Genomic DNA, 20,476 nt, shown 5'->3' with positions numbered 1-20,476 from the left:
TGTTTTCTCGTACTCCTTTGGAAGTGCGTTACAAAATGGCTGACAAAAGAGAACTATTCCCACCCAATAAGGAGCAAACTTGTACTCGTAACACTTTAGCCAATATAATGTCCATGTTGTTCCGCAGAGGAGGAGGAAATGGCTGGCAACACTTCTACTTTTAATGCTTCACTGCCAATGAAAATTAAGCTTGGGAAGGTCCCGCTTGGAGCATGTTACCCAATGTGATGTCCCTAAAACTCCGGGGAGGGGGAAGGAATCGCTGACAACACTTCTACTTTCAATGGTTTACAGCCAATCAACAATAAGCTTGGAAAAGTCCTCCTTGGAACACATCAGCCAATCAGATGTCCCTCCTACTCTGTGGAGGGGAAGTGAATGGCTGCCAACACTTCTACTTTCAATAGTTTGCAACCAATCAACATGAAGCTCTGGAAGCTCCTCCTTACAACATGTGAGGCAATTAGATGTCCTTGCTACTCTGCGGAGGGGAAGTGAATGGCAGGAAACACTTCTACTTTCGATGGTTTGCTGCCAATGAACATTAAGCTTCTTGTTAGAACACCACAGCCAATTAAACGTTAATTGTGTTCCGCGCACAGATACAGAACACACCCTCATACATATTAATACATTTCCTGTAACAAAATGACTCTATCCAAGATAACAGTGAACACTGCATAATAAGTAAACATTATTCTGCATTATATTAAAGGAAGGCCCAATATGGTGCATTGTCCCGATATAATTTCCACAGCCTACTGAACACCCCCTCCCAACATAAGTGAAGCCCAGGGACTGCGGGGGCCCCTGCTTTAATTTTTTTAAGAAAAACCACCGGGACCTAGCCCACCCTGGGGCCTCATTAAAATAAAACACGAGAACCCGCGACCCCAACGTGAATTGCGCCGATTTTTCTTTTTTTTAAAAAAATAGTTTTTTTGGCCCTGGGGGTCCTTCTGGGACCCCCTTATCAGGAAGATTAGGGGGTCAGGGTGTTTCTACCCTGCCCCCTTCTCTTGTTTTATATCTTTGTTTCTCAGTTTTCTGTTGACTCGCTTCTACCGAGTCACAAGATGGCTGCCAACACTTCCTGGTTTGGAGTGTTGACAGCCAATCACAGTGAAGCTCGTGCACGGGACTTAGGCTCCGTCCAGATATCAAAACTTTTATTTTTCAATTTTCTCAGCAAATACTGAACGGATTTACTCCATTTTAAAAAAAAGTCACTTTCTGATCCAAGCACTACCTTTCTGCCAATGTTGGGGTAGTTCCGTTCAGTAGTTTTGGCTGTAGCCTTGCACAAAAATTCCTATGGGAAATTGATTTTTTACTCTTATTTTTTCAATTTCTCAAAAACTACTGAACGGATTTACACCATTTAAAAAACTCACTCATGACATCACTGATGACATCTCAAATGACATCACTGATGATATCACTGATGACATCATCCAGTGAATGTGTGTTTTTCAGAAAATTACATATGTTTTATATGTGTATATCTCAAGGTCGATGGAAGAATAAATGGGTATATAAGTGTCTAAATGGATGAATTGTTTTTGAAAAATTGATTGTATAACTGACTGATTAAGTGTATCTTAGTGAATACATGACTTACTGAGTAATGTTTAAATATGTAAATATCTGTAACAGTCTCTCACTTTGTGTATAAGTGGCTGCATGGGTTGGTGAGTAGCTACATGAGTGTCTATATAGGTTAATAGTTGGTTTTTGAGTATCAGTATAAGTGTCTGAGTGTCTGTATGGTTCGGTGGGGGGTATTCATGCATTGGTGCATGAATGAGTGACTCACTGTATGTGTTGAAGACAGCATGTGTGCAGGACTGTATGGGTGGATGAGTGTGTGCATGGGTGTGTTAGTGAGTGAATGACTGTCTCAATAGTGTCTTTTTGAGTAACTACATATGTTTTAAACTATTATATGTGACTATTGGTGTATATAAGTGAGTACATGTGAGAGTGAGAGATTGGAAGAGTTCCTGTGTGAATAAGTATGTGTTTCTATAAGTGATTGTTTAAAAGACTAAGTATGTGTAAGTTTCTGTAGAAGTAAGTGTGGTGGTGTGTGTATAACTGTATATGCAAGTAAATGGATGTTTGATTCTTTATTAGCATGACTATGTATGTGAGTAACTCTATGGATGAGTGGTGTTGTGTAACAGGATGTATAGGTGTATGAGTACATATGATGAGTTAATACATGTATGAGTGACTGTATAGGACTGTTGGTGAATAAGTGGATGTGTATGTGGATCTTAGAATTACTGAATAGGTTGTTGTATGTGGAATTGGTATGTCCATTCTTTTGAAAATTTTAGTTTCTGTTTTTGAATGTGTGTATCAAAGGTTATATTAGGGGGAGAGGAGGTCTGCCACTCTATCACAAGGATGATGCCATCAGTGATGTCATCAGTGATGTCATTTGAGATGTCATGAGTGATGTCATGAGTGATGTCACTGACCATGTCATGAGTGATGTAATATGTGACGTCATCAGCAGTGCATTGCGGGCGCGTGAGTTATAGTTAGCTGAACTAACTATAACGGGGGAATTTCAATGGTATTGTACGAGTGAAAAGTCCAGCTAACTATAACGCCCCTGAAACCTATGTTTTTTTCAGTGAATTTTTAAGGTTTTTTAAATGCTAATTCCTAACTATAACGTGAGTGAAACCTATGTTTTTTTCAGTGAATTTCAAAGGTTTTTTAAATGCTAATTTCTAACTATGCCTACATGTGAAGAAAGAAGAAAAAACGCACAGAAAGAAAAAAAAGAGATGCAGAAAGAAGCAACAGAAGTCCTCAAAGATGAAGAAAAGTGCATGAAGAAGGATAACGTGCAGAAAGAACAAACAGAAGATCAGAAAGAAGCCTTGTTGCAAAATCATCCAGTAACCTCAACTTTTTCAGACGGATACTGGTGGTAACTGAGTGTGACTAACCAGTCCTAGAGCCAGTGCTATGTTAAAAGACACTCAGAATACAGTGAAAACACCTACATACACCAGGGAACACTATGCGTTGGGGTCCCCCTGTGATTAGCATGACCTCCTCTGTAAGCCCCAAGTATATAATAGGGCAGGGGATTAAAACTACCTCTTAAAACGCACCACAGGGTGTGTTTGCACACGTCACCTCAGGCCCCGTCACCTCCCTTCCCCACTGTGTAAACACGCCCTGTGGCCGTTTTAAGTTGGGAGATTAAGTCCCCTTGAATCCTGAGGGTGCTAGGGTCCAACTAGACCACAAGGTACAACCAGTAAGCGCCACAGAGCTGCGTTGCAGAGAGATGTAAAAAGGGGCACGGCCTAGACCACCTCTCTGCAACGCAGCGCAGTGGCACTTACTGGAAGCACCTGGTGGGCTAGTTGGACCCCAGGGTCCCTCAGGATTGATGGGGAATTATTTCCCCAACTTAAAATGCGCTACAGAGTGTGTTTGCACACGTTAACTCAGGCCCCGTCCCCTCCCTTCATCACTGTGTAAACACGCCCTGTGGCCTTTTTTAGTTGGGAGATTAAGTTCATTTGAATCCTGAGGGTCCCTAGGGTCCAACTAGCCCACAAGGTACCTCCAGTAAGCACCACAGAGCAGCGTTGCAGAGAGGTGTAAAAAGTGGCACGGCCTGGACCACCTCTCTGCAACGCAGCTCAGTGGCGCTTACTGGAACCACCTGGTGGGCTAGTTAGCCCCCAGGGGCCCTCAGGATTTAAGGGGAATTATTTCCCCAACTTAAAATGCGCCATAGGGCGTGTTTGCACACGTCACCTCAGGCCCCGTCCCCTCCCTTCCCCACTGTGTAAACACGCCCTGTGGCCATCTTAAGTTAGGAGATTAAGTCCCCTTGAATCCTGAGGGTCCCTAGGGGCAAAATAGCCCACTAGGAACGTCCAGTAGGTGCCATTGCAGAGAGGTGTAAAAAGGGGCACAGCCTGCACCACCTCTCTGCAACACAGAGCAGTGGCACTTACTGGAAGCACCTGGTGGGCTAGTTGGACCCCAGGGTCCCTCAGGATTGAAAGGAAATTATTTCCCCAACTTAAAACGCACCACAGGGCGTGTTTGCACACGTCACCTCAGGCCCCGTCCCCTCCCTTCACCACTGTATAAACGCGCCCTGTGGCCGTTCTAAGCTGAGCGATTAAGTCCCCTTGAATCCTAGGGGTCCTTAGGGTCAAACTAGCCCACTAGGTACCTCCAGTAAGTGCCACAGAGCTGCGTTGCATAGAGGTGTAAAAAGTGGCGTGGCCTCAGAACACCTGTCTGCAACGCAGCTCCCTGGCGCATACTGGAGATACCTGTTGGGCTAGTTGGCCCTCAGGGACACTCAGTATTGAAGAGGAATTAATTCCCCAACTTACAACTGGCCAGGGGGCGCGTTTGCAGAGTGCTGCAAGGAGGGGGCGTGGCCTCCGGCGCGATGCCGGTCTTTTATTTATTTTATTTTTTTAAGAAGGAGGGCTGCGTGGCACACCTTCTTTTTCTAATTTATTGGCCCTGGGGACCCCAACCCCAGGGCCTGCACCCTTATTTTTTTTGCCTTAATCGGCCCTGGGGACCCCAACCCCCGGGTCATGGGCTTTTTTTTTTTATTCTTTAGGAGGGGGCTGCGTTGCCCCCCTCCTCAGGCCACTTATGGCCCTGGGGACCCCATCCCCTGGGGCCGGCCTTTGTTTTTTATTATTATTTTTTTTAATATATTTATAGAAACACCTAGGACATGCTGGACAAACCGCATGTACCTATCACCATGACGATTTGCGTGATATTCATTAAAAGGCGACCATGCATACAATGAATTCACGTGGAATGTATTTACACCGCTAGTGAAGCTCTGACGTGTCTGACGCCCTACCGTGTCTAATCCTGGCGCCCCCGCCGGTGGGTACTTTTCAAGTAGACACCCTTGTCATTTATTTATACAAACATGGGTAGCTATTGATGGGCACATTTAATACACACGCAAACTAAGCCATTCAAAGGGGATTCGACAAAAATTTGACCAAACTATGCAAGAAACCCCGCTCACGGTTAAAAAAAAACACATCCACCGCCGGATGTGTAATACATTTTATTTTACTCTCTGGAAAGGGGACGAACCTCACCTGAGAGTCACAGCGTGCTCCTGGCTGATCCCAATGCTGTGTTACACCCACCAGTGCCCGCCGAGTGCCACACACCTCTGTGTTGTATTCCACCAGCTAGTGCGTATGCTATGACACTCTCTAGCCCATGTGCACTGTAACACCACCCGTGAATATGTCATGCCACACTTGCCTTCGCACAGGTTATATTGCCCCATCTAACGTGCCTTCCTCGATGCCTATGTTATATCGCACAGCACTATGCCATACATATTACAATCTGGGATCCATATCTTTGTCACAGTGCATATGCAACGTTACACTCCCCAGCACATATTTTATATTACAACTTTAGAGACTAGTTAGGTTACACAACACTGCCCTGTGCATATTACACTCCAAGGCGCATATCGCATAGCATGCGCTAGTGCCTGTGCTATCTCGCGCTCTCCAATGAATCTGTCATTGTGCACAATATATTGCATATTATATTTCACGCCCTGGTTCATCTTATATCACACTTTTTGGTGCATAGTTTATACCATATACTATATCTAGTTTTCATTTTCAATCATGCTCTCAGGACTGTGTTCTATATAACACTGCGTCCACCTACCCTTTTCACGGGCATTACATTTTGCGATGGGGTGGAGGGTCAGGGGGTGTTTCTGCCAAGTGAGCCCGGAGTCACAGTGACAAACGTCCTCTTCTTCCTTAATAAAAGTGAGATTATGCTGCATACTTGTTCATATTTTAAGTAGTTCGCACAGACATACATTTTAAAAACAATAAAGTTCCTAATACCCACCTTCTCTGAACAGTTAGCTTGCTGCCCCATCCACCTCCTCCCTATCCTCTGTTGTCTGAATCCATGGACTAGCCTCCTCTCTCCTGCCATGCATGGTCTGATGTGCTGCCTCTGCCCTCCATTTAGCATGATATACCCGTCCACTCCTCCTACCCTCCATTGCCCAATTCTATGGCCCATCAATGACCTCCTGCTTAGCCTCTGTGCTTAGCGTGCTGCCCCTATTCTCCTTCCCCCTGCCCTCCGATGTCTTTGTGCATGCCCCTGCTCCATCCTTTTTGCCCACCATGTTCCATGGACCTGCCACTCCTATCTACTCTGAGTGTTCTGTTGAGCTGCCACTCCCCTCCCACCTGCCTAGCATTGTTATATGACTGTAACCTGTCCCTGCCACCTCCACCCTGCCTGTCCACATGCCATGCCCCTATATCCTTCCTCCTGTCCTCCATGGTCCATTTTACTACCACACCCTTCTGCCCTCCCTGGTCTGCTGTGCTGCAACTGCTCCTCCTGCCTGCCCTGTGCAGTCTGTTGTGAGGCCCCTTCCCCTGAACTCTCTTATCTGTGCCCAGGTCCTGACCCTCCCTTCTATCCTCCATGGTCATTTGTGCATGCCCCTGCACCCTCCTTCTTGCCCATCATAGCCATTGTGCTGCCACTAACCCTCCCGCTTGCCATGCATGGTCTTCTGTGCTGCCATGGCCCCTCCCACCTTCCCTGTGTGAAGGAGAATAGGGGCAGCAAGCTAAGCACAGAGGCTAAGCAGGAGGTCAATGATGGGCCATAGAATTGGGCAATGGAGGGCAGGAGGAGTGGACTGGTACATCATGCTAAATGGAGGGCAGTGGCAGCACATCAGACCATGCATGGCAGGAGGGAGGAGGCTAGTCCATGGATTCAGACAACAGAGGATAGGGAGGAGGTGGATGGGGCAGCAAGCTAACTGTTCAGAGAAGGTGGGTATTAGGAACTTTATTGTTTTTAAAATGTGTGTCTGTGCGAACTACTTAAAATATGAACAAGTATGCAGCATTATCTCACTTTTATTCAGGAAGAAGAGGACGTTTGTGACTGTGAATCCGGGCACACTTGGCAGAAGCACCCCCTGACCCTCCACCCCCATTGCAAAATGTAATGCCTGTGAAAAGGGTAGGTGGACGCAGTGTTATATAGAACATAGTCCTGAGAGCACGATTGAAAATGAAAACTAGATGTAGTATATGGTATAAAATATGCACCAAAAAGTGTGATATAAGATGAACCGGGGCGTGAAATATAATATGCAATACATTGTGCGCAATGACAGATTCATTGGAGAGCGCGAGATAGCACAGGCACTAGCGCGTGCTATGCGATATGCGCCTTGGAGTGTAATATGCACAGGCCAGTGTTGTGTAACATAACTAGTCTCTAAAGTTGTAATATAAAATATGTGCTGGGGAGTGTAACGTTGCATATGCACTGTGACAAAGATATGGATCCCAGATTGTAATATGTATGGCATAGCGCTGTGCGTTATAACATACACATCGAGGAAGGCACGTTCGATGGGGCAATATAACCCGTGCGAAGGCAAGTGTGACATGACATATTCACGGGGTGGTGTTACAGTGCACATGGGCTAGAGAGTGTCATAGCATACGCACTAGCTGGTGGAATACAACACAGAGGTGTGAGGCAATCGGCGGGCACTGGTGGGTGTAACACAGCATTGGGCTCAGCCAGGAGCACGCTGTGTCTCTCAAGTGAGGTTCGTCTCCTTTCCAGAGAGTAAAATAAAAAGTATTACACATCCGGCGGTGGATGTATTTTTTATTAACCGTGAGGGGGTTTCTTGCATAGTTTGGTCGAATTTTTGTCGAATCCCCTTTGAATGGCTTGGTGTGCGTGTATATTAAATGTGCCCGTCAATAGCTACCCATGTTTGTATAAATAAACGACAAGGGTGTCTACTTGGAGAGTACCCACCGGCAGGGGTGCCGGGATTAGGCACGGTAGGGCGTCAGACACGTCAGAGCTTCACTAGCCGTGTAAATACATTCCATGTGGATTCATTCTATGCAAAGTTGCCTTTTAATGAATATCACGCAAATCTTCATGGTGATTGGTACATACGGTTTGTCCAGCATGTCCTAGGTGTTTCTATAAATATATATATTTTTAAAATAATATAAAACAAAGGCCGGCCCCGGGGGATGGGGTCCCCGGAGCCATAATTGGCCTGAGGAGGGGGTCAACGCAGCCCCCTCCTAAAGAATTTAAATTAAAAAAGGCCATGACCCGGGGGTTGGGGTCCCCAGGGCCGATTAAGGCCTTAGGAGGGCCACATTTATTTTTTTCAACCAAAAAAAATTAGGGTGCAGGCCCAGGGCCAGTAAATTAGAAAAAGAAGGAGGGCCACACAGCCCTCCTTCTTAAAAAAATTAAATAAATAAAAGACTGGCATCGCGCTGGAGGCTACGCCCCCTCCTTGCAGCACTCTGCAAATGCACCCCCTAGCCAGTTGTAAGTTGGGGAATTAATTCCCCTTCAATACTGAGGGTCCCTGAGGGCCAACTAGCCCAACAGGTATCTCCAGTGTGCGCCAGGGAGCTGCGTTGCAGACAGGTGTTCTGAGGCCACGCCCCTTTTTACACCTCTATGCAACGCAGCTCTGTGGCGCTTACTGGAGTTACCTAGTGGGCTAGATTGACTCTAGGGACCCTTAGGATTCAAGGGGACTTAATCTCTCAACTTAAAACAGCCACAGGGCGCGTCTACACAGTGGTGAAGGGAGGGGACGGGGCCTGAGGTGACGTGTGCAAACATGCCCTGTGGCGCGTATTAAGTTGGGGAAATTATTCCCTTTCAATCCTGAGGGACCCTGGGGGCCAACTAGCCCACCAGGTGCTTCCAGTAAGTGCCACTGCTCTGCGTTGCAGAGAGGTGGTGCAGGCCATGCCCCTTTTTACACCTCTCTGCAATGGCGCTTATTGGACGTACCTAGTGGGCTATTTTGCCCCTAGGGATCCTCAGGATTCAAGGGGACTTAATCTCCCAACTTAATACGCGATCAAGAACCAACTGCTGTCCTAGACCGTTTTCAACTTCTTTCTCGTGAAGCCTTCGACATCCTGTCTGAAAGTGTGTCGTCCGGTTCTCCTTTAGATCCTCTTCCTCATAAGATGTGGAAACTGTATGGACGTAATTCCTTTCCCTGGTTAAGGACGATCTGCAATCAATCCTTGCTGGCCGGATCGGTCCCCGTCTGCTGGAAACTAGCAGTAGTAACTCCACTGATAAAAAAGCCGAACCTGGACCCTTTGGTTCCAGCTAATTTTAGGCCCATCTCCCTCCTGCCTTACCCGGTGAAAATACTGGAAAAGCATGTGAGTAAGACTCTATCTCAGTTTCTGGAGGAGAATGACGATTCTCCAATTGTTATGCAGAGAGAATCTTGATTTCATTAAAGACATACGGAGGTTAACATTATCCCACCCTCCTCTCCATGAGGGGGTTCGGGTGTATTCAATTTAATGCAATTTGTTCATTATCTTTTGTGTTTTATCTGCTCTGGCCTTTTTTCACTATACAGTATGATCTTTTCTCCTCAGATAACAACGCTTAAGAATTCTTCTTGCTCCTCCTTTTACGTCTGTGTCATCGCAGCCCAAGAGGAAGATGAGAGCCTACTCAGTCCACTCATCATATTGCCAACATTCTATTTTATTGTGATGTATTAATGTTCTTTAAAGGGCTGCATGTTGGGCAGCAAATAAAAGTATTTGCATAATGGTAGCCTCCGGTCTTGTAATGAAATTCTTTGCTAGACAGGGACCAGTTCGGTTTCCGTCCTGGCCACGGAACCGAAACAGCGTTAACCACCATGTTGGACCACCTTCGAATGCGTGCCGACAATGGGAATGCCATGATCTTGGTGCTTCTCGATATGTCGGCAGCCTTCGATACGGTGAGCCATCCAGTCCTGTTAGAGGCTGAGACAGTCAGGCATAAAGGGTGAAGCGCTGCAATGGTTTCATTCCTACTTAGAAGACAGACAGCAGGTTGTCACCCTGCCACCGTTCTCCTCTAGCAGGTCTCCAGTTGCGTACGGGGTGCCGCAGGGGTCCGCTATTAGTCCCATCCTGTTTAACATCTACCTGCGGCCCCTGTTCCCATTAATTAAATCCTTTGGAGTCAGCTTGGTGAACTACGCTGACGATACGCAACTGGCCTTCTCTTTAGAAGGGGATGATGCACTATCCATGGACCGTTTCCATCAGTGCATGAACCAGACTACGAACTGGCTCAGAAGGAACTCTCTTCAGTTTAATAGCGGTAAAACTGAGGTGGTCCTCTGTTCGCCATTCAGGATTCCTAAATACCTTCCTCCCGATTTCTGTCTCACACCGGGGGAAGGACCCCTCACACCAGTCAGGAAGGTTCGCAACCTTGGGGTGATCATCGATGACGACCTTCAGATGGTGTCCCAGGCCAGTAAGTCTGCCAATGTCTGCTTTGCCTTGCTGCGGGTACTTCGGAACATTCTTCCTCTGCTCCCTAGGGAGTCGCGAGCTACGGTGGTACGCAGCACGGTATTAAGCAGACTTTATTACTGCAACTCCCTCTACTTAGGGGCTCCACAATATATCATCCAAGGTCTGTTGAGGATTCAGTCAGCCGCAGCCAAGCTAGTGTTCGATAGGCGACGTCGCTCTTCGTCGGCCAGAGCACTAAGGGATCTACATTGGCTCCCCGTGAGGGAAAGGGTCGTCTTTAAGTCCTTATGCATAACTTTCAGAGCAATACATGGACTAGGCCCAGCCCCTTTACAGGACAAATTTGCTCGCTATTTACCAGGCAGGCAACTTCGTTCCTCTTCAGCTGGTCTCTTGGTGATTCCGAGATTCAAGCGTTCTAGGGTAGGTGGTAGATCCTTTAGCATAGTAGCATCCGGCTTGTGGAACAAGCTCCCCGTGAACCTGCGACAGTGTAACTCCCTACTTGAATTCCGTAAGGGACTTAAGACCTGGCTATATCCTACAGCTTAAACCTGACAGGCTCTCTTCCCGACTCTCCCTCTGTCACCATTTGATGCTGTCTTAAGTCAAAAGCGCCAAGATGCCCGTAGGGCGATAGTTGCGCTATAAAAGTTCCACATCAATCATCAATCAATCATATAGATATATATACTCACTAAAAAAAACATAGGTTTCAGGGGCGTTATAGTTAGCTGGACATTTCCCTTGTACGAAACCCTAGAAATTCCCCTGTTATAGTTAGTTCAGCTAACTATAACTCGCGCTCCCGCAATGCAGTGCTGATGATGTCACATATTACATCACTCATGACATGGTCAGTGACATCACTGATGACATCACTGATGACATCTCAAATGACATCACTGATGACATCACTAATGACATCATCCAGTGAATGTGTGTTTTTATTAAAAGTTTAAATATGTTTTATATATTTATAGTGAAAGGCCTATGGAAGAAAGAGTGGGTGTATAAGTTTGTGAATGGGTGATTTTCTAGGTGCGTAACTGACTATAAGTGAGTCATTAAATGTATCTTACTGCAGAATAGTGACTAAACTGTGTGAATGTCTGTATGTGTCTGTGTGTTGGTGTATAAGTGGCTGCATGGTTTTGTGAATAGCTATATGAGTGTCTATACGGGTTATTGATTGGTTGTCTGAGTATCTCTATGGGTGCCTGAGTGTTTGTGTGGGTAGGGTGTGTGTGACTCTGTGCATAGATGTGTGAGTGGGTGATTCTATGGTGCATGGTTTTAAGAGTGCAACTGTGATGGACTGTATGGTTGGGTGAGTGTATGTATGAGTGTGTTAGTGATTGAGTGTATATCTCAGTTGTACATGTGTCAGTAACTACATATGTGAAACGCAGTGTATATGTTTGTAAGAGTGATTGAGGGAGTACCTGTATGGATGAGTGTGTGCTTGTATTAGTAATTGTATGAGAGTGTCAGAATTTTTTAGTATTTTTATGAGTAAGTGAACTTGAGTGTGTTTAACTGTATAGGTGAGTAAATTGGACTGTGTTTAATTATTTGCACAACTGACTAGGTGTGTCAGTACCTCAATGGATGATTGGCGGTGTGTGAGTGTCTATATAGGTGTATAAATGCATATTGTAGTCTTGTATGGAGTGACTGTAAGTATGAGTGACTGTACAGGTGAGTGAGTGGAGGTGTATGTAGACCTAAGAGTCAATGAGTGGGTATGTAGTTATTCGTATTGGAGTATCTATGGTTTTCAAAATGGCCATCTGAAATTTTGAGTCGGTGTATCAAAGGTTATATTAGGGTGTGAGAGGATGCACTAATTTAACACATGGATGACGTCATCAGTGATGCCATCAGTGATGTCATTTGAGATGTCATCAGTGATGTCACTGACCATGTCATGAGTGATGTAATATGTGACGTCATCAGCAGTGCATTGCGGGGGCGCGAGTTATAGTTAGCTGAACTAACTATAACAGGGGAATTTCTAGGGTTTTGTACGAGGGAAATGTCCAGCTAACTATAACGCCCCTGAAACCTCTGTTTTTTTTAGTGAATTTCTAAGGTTTTTTAAATGCCAATTCCTAACTATAACGCCCCTGAAATCTTTGGTTTTTTCAGTGAATTTTCAAGGTTTTTTAAATGCCAATTCCTAACTATAACGTGCAAGAAACCTATGTTTTTTTCAGTGAATTTCAAAGGTTTTTTAAATGCTAATTCCTATCTATAACTTATCTCTGAAGATATCATGTTTAATGATTTTGATTGGATTTCTATATTTTTCAAATTCAGTGTGTCAATTTCATTAATTATCTTTTTTTTTAAATAGTTTTTTATCACCATTTTTTAAACTTATTTTTCAATTAATTCTTTTAAAAATAAAAAAATATTATTTGAACTTAATGGGTTTTTCAAACATATTTTTTTATATTTTTCAAAATATTTTTTTAACTATATGTTCAAAACTGTATTTTATATATATATTTCAATGTTTTTGGATCCGCGCACCATATGCGCACTGTTATCGATCCCTACGCGATAGCATCCGCGCATTGTATGCGTTGGCTACGTGTTTAGTGCGCGATCGCAATGCGACCGGTACGCGACTCCCAGCCTATACGCGAGACGTTCGATGTACGTAACGCGACATTTACGCGCTTCCGCGATGCGTCATCTGCGTCTATGATGCGGTGGGTGCGCGGATCCCGCAAAGTATTTAACATTTAAAAAAACATATGTATGTATTTCATGTGAATATTAATTGAAGACAAACTCTAAACTAGTCTTAAAACTAAAATATTTTTACATCTAATCCTATAAAAAAATTTTATTCAATTTCGCGGATGCGCGCTGGGTGTGTGCTGCGTACACGCAGGGTGTGCGGATTCCATGTGACCTGCAAAAAAAGAGATTTGATTGGTTCATTACACTTCCTCTTCTAACTATTGAAAGACCACACCCATTTCAATCATTCTTCTTTGACCTTCTTTAGAGCACCATCTCTTTGCTCTAACTTTTTTCATCCAAAAAAGGCTTCAGGGCAGCAGGCATCACCTGCATCACTTCATACTTCTGTGGAGGAATTTTTGCTGGAGGCACCACCCAAAAAACGTTTTTCTTCAGTGGTGTTGAAATTTTTTACTTTTCCCGAGGGGCAGAATAAGACCAATGCCACCTTGGTCACGTGCAAGATTTGCAAAAGAGTCCTGTCGCGAGGGGATCCTAACAAGAAATACTTGTAGGAGTATAAAAAGTGCACAGAGTGCCTTTTCCTCTCTTTGTAAATATGAAAGAGTATCTTGCACAATAACTATGTTACAAAAAGTGACATATTTCCGTTTTTAAAATTCCTTGCGAATTATAGAAGGTAAGCATAGAGTTTTGTCTGCAAAGATGTTCAAAGAAGAATGATTGAAATGATTGCGGTCCTTCAATAGCTAAAATGGGAAATATTATGAACCCCTCAAATCTCTTTTTTTGCAGGTCACATGATATCTGATTATGGTCAGATTTCAAAACTACATAAACAGAATATTTTTAGAAACGTGTTTCAACTTTGTAGCTTCTTGCAGACCTCTTCATTCTGCAAAGTTGAGACTTAGTTAAACTTACCTTCACAGTAATAGGAATAAAAAATGGTATACATTTTTTTCTGTTTTTCATTCAAATATAAATTCATATAAATTGCTTATTTTAAAATTTGGATCTGTGAAAGAAAGAAAAAATAAATGATAACATGTAATAACACAGCATAATTTCCAAAAAGTAATTTTTTTGCCTTTTTTGCTGTTCTCAGAATATATTAAATGTCACTAAAAATAGTGATTTCAATCATACTCATCACTTAACAGCAGGCAAAAAAAAACACAATCTCAAAGATTGGTAAAAATAACCCAACATGCCATTCTCAAAATACAAATCACAGATATATAAAATGCAACCAGCTAACAAAATGTTTTAACTTTAACTTACAAAAACTGTAAATGATGTCGCTTTAAAATAATCACCAAATCTAAAGATGAATTTTTGCAGGATGCACCACGCCCACAACATTTTCCTTCAGTGATGTGGAAATGTTCTACTTTTCTCAAGGGGCAAACAAAGACCAATGCCACCTTTCTCATGCACAAGATTTTCAAAAGAGTTCTGTTACGAGGGGATCCTAACAAAAAATACTCATGCGACACAGCAAGTATGAAACACCTAAGGACCCTTCATCCAAACAATCTTGCACGAGAAGAGTGCAAACAGATGAGAAACACTCCTGTTCTGTATCTGTAAAAAAGAATCACAAATAAATGTGTATTAATAACTTTCAAAATTATACTATTCCATTACTGTAGAAACACATTTTATATAAATACTGACTAAGAAACTATAGCCCTGAACCACAAGTATGACGATGGTTAAAACACTACATGCATAGTGCATACTACTTTGAAGCAGTTCATGCCCTAAAGCCTACCTCACTAAAACACTACATGCTAACTGACTAAATGATTACAGTACTATAAGGAGACACACTGGGTGAGTGACAGGGTGTTTGCTAGAAGTGTATGAATACTAACTAGGGAATTGAAGGTGTGAAACACAACTGTGTAGGTGATTAGAGGACTGCATCCATACTGCATAGGCATTTAAAGCAGTCCATGTGCTAAGGCCTGGCTCACTGCATGACTACTTGGGTACTGACTGAATGATTAGAGTACAGCAAGGAGAGTGCCTGGGTGAATTTATAAGTGCTAGGCTTTTCACACAGGGAATGGATTAGTACTTGGTACTGAATGGGTCACTAGAGGAGTGCAAAGGCAGTGACAAGATGTTTGCTGGACTGTATGGATACTGACTAGGAAATTGAAAGTGTGAAAGACAAGTGTCTAAGTGGTTAGAAGACTGCATACATAGTGGATAGGGGTTTGAAGCAGTCCATGTGCTAAGGCCTGGCTCAGTGCATGGATACTTAGGCACTGAGTGAATGATTAGAGTACTGCAAAGATAGTATCTTGGTGAATTTATAAGTGTTTGAGTTTTCGCACAGTGAATGGATTAGTACATGATGCTGAATGGGTCACTAGAGGACTGCAAAGGGAGCGACAGGGTGTTTCCTGGAAGTGTATGGATACTTACTAGGGAATTGAAGGTGTGAAAGACAATTGTGTAGGTGGTTAGAGGACTGCATGCATAGTGGATAGGGGTTTGAAGCCGTCCATATGCTAAGGCCTGGGTCACTGGATGAGTACTTGGGTACTGACTGAATGATTAGAGTACTGCAAGGAGAGTGCCTGGGTGAATTTATTAGGGTTTGGGTTTTGGCGCAGTGAATGGATTAGTACATGGGGCTTAATAAGGTCACTAGAGGAGTGCAAGAGGAGTGACAGGGTGTTTGCTGGAAGTGTATGGATACTGACTGGGGAACTGAAGGTGTGAAAGACAAGTGTGTAGGTGGTTAGAGGACTGCATGCATAGTGAATAGGGGTTTGAAGAAGTCCATGTGCTAAGGCCTGGCTCAGTGCATGAATACTTAGGCAGTGACTGAATCATTAGAGTACTGGAAAGAGAGTGTCTTGGTGAATGTATAAGTGTTTGGGTTTTGGCACAGTGAATGGATTAGTACATGGTGTTGAATGGGTCACTAGAAGACTGCAAAGGGAGTGACAGGGTGTTTCCTGGAAGTATATGGATACTGACTAGGGAATTGAAGGTGTAAAAGACAAGTGTATAGTATGTTAGAACACTACATGCATACTGCATAGACATTTGAAGCAGTCTATTTGGTACTTAGAAACTGACTACATCATCAGACTACTTCTAGGACAGTGCTTGGGTAAAACTTTTACATTTTCAGTTCTGCCACAGTGAAGAGAATAGTACATGGTACTGCACCTTAGTGTCAAACCCTGACTCATTTTATCAATGCATAAGCAAAGACTAGCTTCTAATGCTACTAAAACTTGACAACATGACAGGTTTTAAAAGAGGTATCTGCTAAAAAATACACAATGTTACCAAATGCTTCTCTCACAGTGGTTCCCAAATGCACACAGACTCACAGTGTGATTCTAAACAACAACCACTATACACAGTTTTTCAAAAATCATTCACTACTGTGGAAGTGGTAAGGGAACTGCACACAATCTTCATATTTTAGGACTGCACTTTTGTGTCAAAGCCTGACTCATTTAATCAAAGCATAAGCAAAGACTGGCTTCTAATGCTACTAAAACTTGACAACATGACCGGTTTTAAAACAGTTATCTGTCAGCAAATACACGATGTTACCAAATGCTTCTCTCACAATCCTTACCCAAATGCACACAGACTCACAGTGTGATTTTAGTCAAGCAACACTATCCTAGGAGTTTACCAAAACTCATTCACTAGTCTAGAAGAGTTAATGGTACTGCACACAATCTACATATGTAAGTACAGCACATCAGTGTCAAAGCATGACTCATTTAATCAACGCATAAGCAAAGACTGGATTCTTATTTTTTTTTTTTTTTTTAATTTTTTTTATTGAATCTGATCTGAAGTATTCAATCAATCATTTTCATTACAACAGAATGAATTCTTAATGAGACAGTAATACATCAGGAAAAACAAAAATAAAGCAAAAAATTTACACAATTTGCCCCGTCATATCATATCACTCCTTTTCTTATCAGAGGGAGGATCTTACATCAGAGTACCAATCAGAGATTGGAGCCCAGATCTGGGTACCCCGGGCTCTAACTTTCCTACCTCTTGTACTATATATAGCTATCTCCTGCTTAAATGTGGCAAGAAAACGACTAAGCCACATCTGAAAGGAGGGTACATTGGGATCTTTCCAACAAGCCGCAAGAATAATACGAAAGACGGCAGTGCCCAAGAAAACAATCCTTTGTTCCTCCAGACTGTAACATAAGGATTCATCATAACCTAGAAGAAATAGGGTAGGAGAGGATCTAAGATTCCGCCCGAATACTTGAACCCAAAATCCTCCAATCGATGTTTGTAAGTTAACTACTTTTGGACATTCGGCGAACATATGAATTATATCTGCCTGTCCCTGTCTACATCTGGGACAGCAGTCATCGACTCGTAATCCCCACTTGAAGAGTTTAGCCGGAGTAAAGTACAGGTTGTATATAGTTTTAAAATATTGTGCCTTAAGGTTAGGTGCTAAAAATAATGTTGTATAAAGAGTTAGGGAGTAGGCAATATCTACATCTGGGTTTTCAAGTTTTTGTACCCAGGATCTCTCAACACGTCCTAAATCATCATTACAGGATTGAGAAAATAGGTCATATAGAGTGCCTATCCTAGTAGCTCGCTTCCCAATAATAGAGAAGAAGTAAAAACTATCTAAATTAATATTAAGTTTAGAGTTACGAATATTAGTAAAAACTTGGAAATATTTTAGATAATCTGTGGATGAAATATCGAATCTCTGTTGTAGTCCCTCGAAGGATGGGGTAATGTTCTGTCCAAAGAAATGGCCAAGTGTATATATGCCTAAATTTTCCCATCTCCTAGAGACGTTATCTATCAAAGATGGTGATATGATCTTACTATGCCAAAGGGAAATATATTTTGTTATTTTGGGTATACCTAATTGTTTAGAGGCAAGTTTCCATATTTTCCATGCATCTCCTATCACCTTAAACTTGGTCTTTTTATAATATGACGCTTCAAGTTGTTTCAAGAATAGCCCTCGACATTTATTACCTAATGCTATTTCGAAAATAGAAGGGATATAGGAGTCTGTGTTAGGTAGACTGGAAGGTTTGATTTTAAAGAGCAGGCCCATTTGTTGGAGTAGTGTCGCCCATAAATAGAATGTCAAATTCGGGATACCAAGCCCACCTCTATGTAAGGGGAGGGTTAGTGATGGCAATGCTCTCCTGATTTTACCATAATTCCATATAAATTTCGATATTATGGAATCAAAGCTTTTAACAATGCTACCATCGGCCATCAATGGGATAGCCCGGAATAGATATAATATTCTAGGAAATATACTCATTTTAATATAATTCGCTCTCCCTATTATGGAAAGATGTAAATTATCTACCCTCTTAAGATCTGTTTTCACTGCCTTGATCAAAGGATCATAATTAAGCCTAATAATCTCTTTTATCTCAGGGGAAATATTCACTCCAAGATAAATTGCATTTTTAACTCTATAGGGACTATCATATATAATATTGTTTGTACACAAAACCATGGTTTTTTCTCTATTAAGAGAATAGCCCAAGTAAGATCCAAAGACCTGGGTTATATGTTCTATCTCTGCTATTGCAGCGGCAGGTTTGGTTGTAAGCACGGCGATGTCGTCGGCGTATGCCAATATTTTAGTAGAGTATAAACCCACCTTAACTGGTTGAATTTGGGGGGAGTCAAGAAGCTTTAAAATTAAAGGGTTAATTACAAGGGCAAATAATATCGGAGAACAGGGACAACCCTGTCTAGTGCCTCTTTGTACTTCTACAAACTCTGACTCAAAACCTTCAATGGATAGTTTGGCCCTAGGGCTAATATACAGGGCTTTTAGAGCTTTGATAAAACATGGGCCAAAGTTGTTGAATTCCATAATTCCCCATAAGAAACTCCAAGATACTCGATCGAATGCTTTTTCGGCATCGAGTAGGATCATCGACATCTCTCCCCCCGTGACACCCATAATATCAAATAAGGCGATGGTTCTTCGGGTATGATCGGTCGTTCCTCTTCCAGGAATAAAACCATGTTGCCACGGGGATACGAGATGTTCGATGACCCCCCTCAGTCGGTTTGCAAGTATCTTGGAGTATAATTTTGAGTCAGAGTTTATAAGTGAGATTGGTCTATATGAAGATGGAAGCTGGGGGGGTTTCCCTTTTTTTAGAAATATCGCTATATTAGTGTGCTTCCAAGACTCTGGTGTAGCTGAGTGATATTGTACCCCTAGAAACAGATCTAATAGGTAGGGTAGTATCTGTTTGCCCAGCACCTTATATAGCTCTAGGGGGATCTTGTCAGGACCGGCCGCCTTCCCACTAGCTAAGTCCGACAATGCAATCTCTAATTCATCCATTGTAATATCTTTCTCCAGTTCTTCTCTATCTACTCTGTCTAATATTCCTGGTATCTCTGATTCCGGAAGCCATTCACTAAGAAAAATTTTCGTGTCGCTTATAGAAAGGTGTTCATTTTCAATTTGGTACACTTTTTGGTAATATTTTCGAAACACGTCTACAATATCTTGAGGGGAGGTGTACTGTTGTTCCTCATATTCAATATTCTTTATTTTATTGTATGTTTGTTTTTGTCTAGTTTTAAGAGCTAATTGCCTCCCTACTTTTTCCCCTGCTTCATAAATTCTATCTCTATTGGTTTGATAAATTTCCGCTGCTTTTTGAGTTAACGAGCTATTAATTTCTGTTTTTAAAGTCAATAATTTTTGCAGTGTATCAGAGGTTGAGATTCCTTGTTGAATTTGCTTAGCATGTAGTGTTTCCAAGTTAATAAGTTCCGCGTTAAGTTGTTTGTTAGTAATATCTTGCTTTTTCCTTATGACTAGCGACAAACGCTATAGTCTCTCCTCTTATTACTGCCTTAAAACAGTCCCATACACTAAATCTGGATGCGCTATATTGATTGCTATCAAAGAAAGATTGAGCATATAATGTGATATGATTAATATAATCCGGGTTAATAAGAAGTTTTCGGTCAAATGACCATTGGTTATTAGGTCTATTAAAACTGTCCAATTCAAAAATTAACGTAAGTGCATTGTGGTCAGAGATAGTTTTAGGGGATTTAATAATATCTACTAGGGCTGTCTGATGTAATGATGTCAAAATATAGTCTAGTCGGACATACTTGTTATGGGGATAGGAGTAATAAGTGAAGCCATTATCATTCTGCTTCAAGATGTCCCAGGTATCCATTAAGTTGTGACTATCCATCAAATGAGATAATGCCCTGTAAACTTTGGGCTTACGGCCACTATAATTCTGTGGGAGTCTATTGTTTACCAGTTTTTCAATATTTATATTAAAATCCCCACACAGAATAAGTGGACCGGT

This window comes from Triturus cristatus, chromosome 5_2 (genome assembly GCF_964204655.1).
Source record: "Triturus cristatus chromosome 5_2, aTriCri1.1, whole genome shotgun sequence".
NCBI classification, from domain to species: Eukaryota; Metazoa; Chordata; class Amphibia; order Caudata; family Salamandridae; genus Triturus; species Triturus cristatus.
This window is presented reverse-complemented; position numbering follows the sequence as displayed.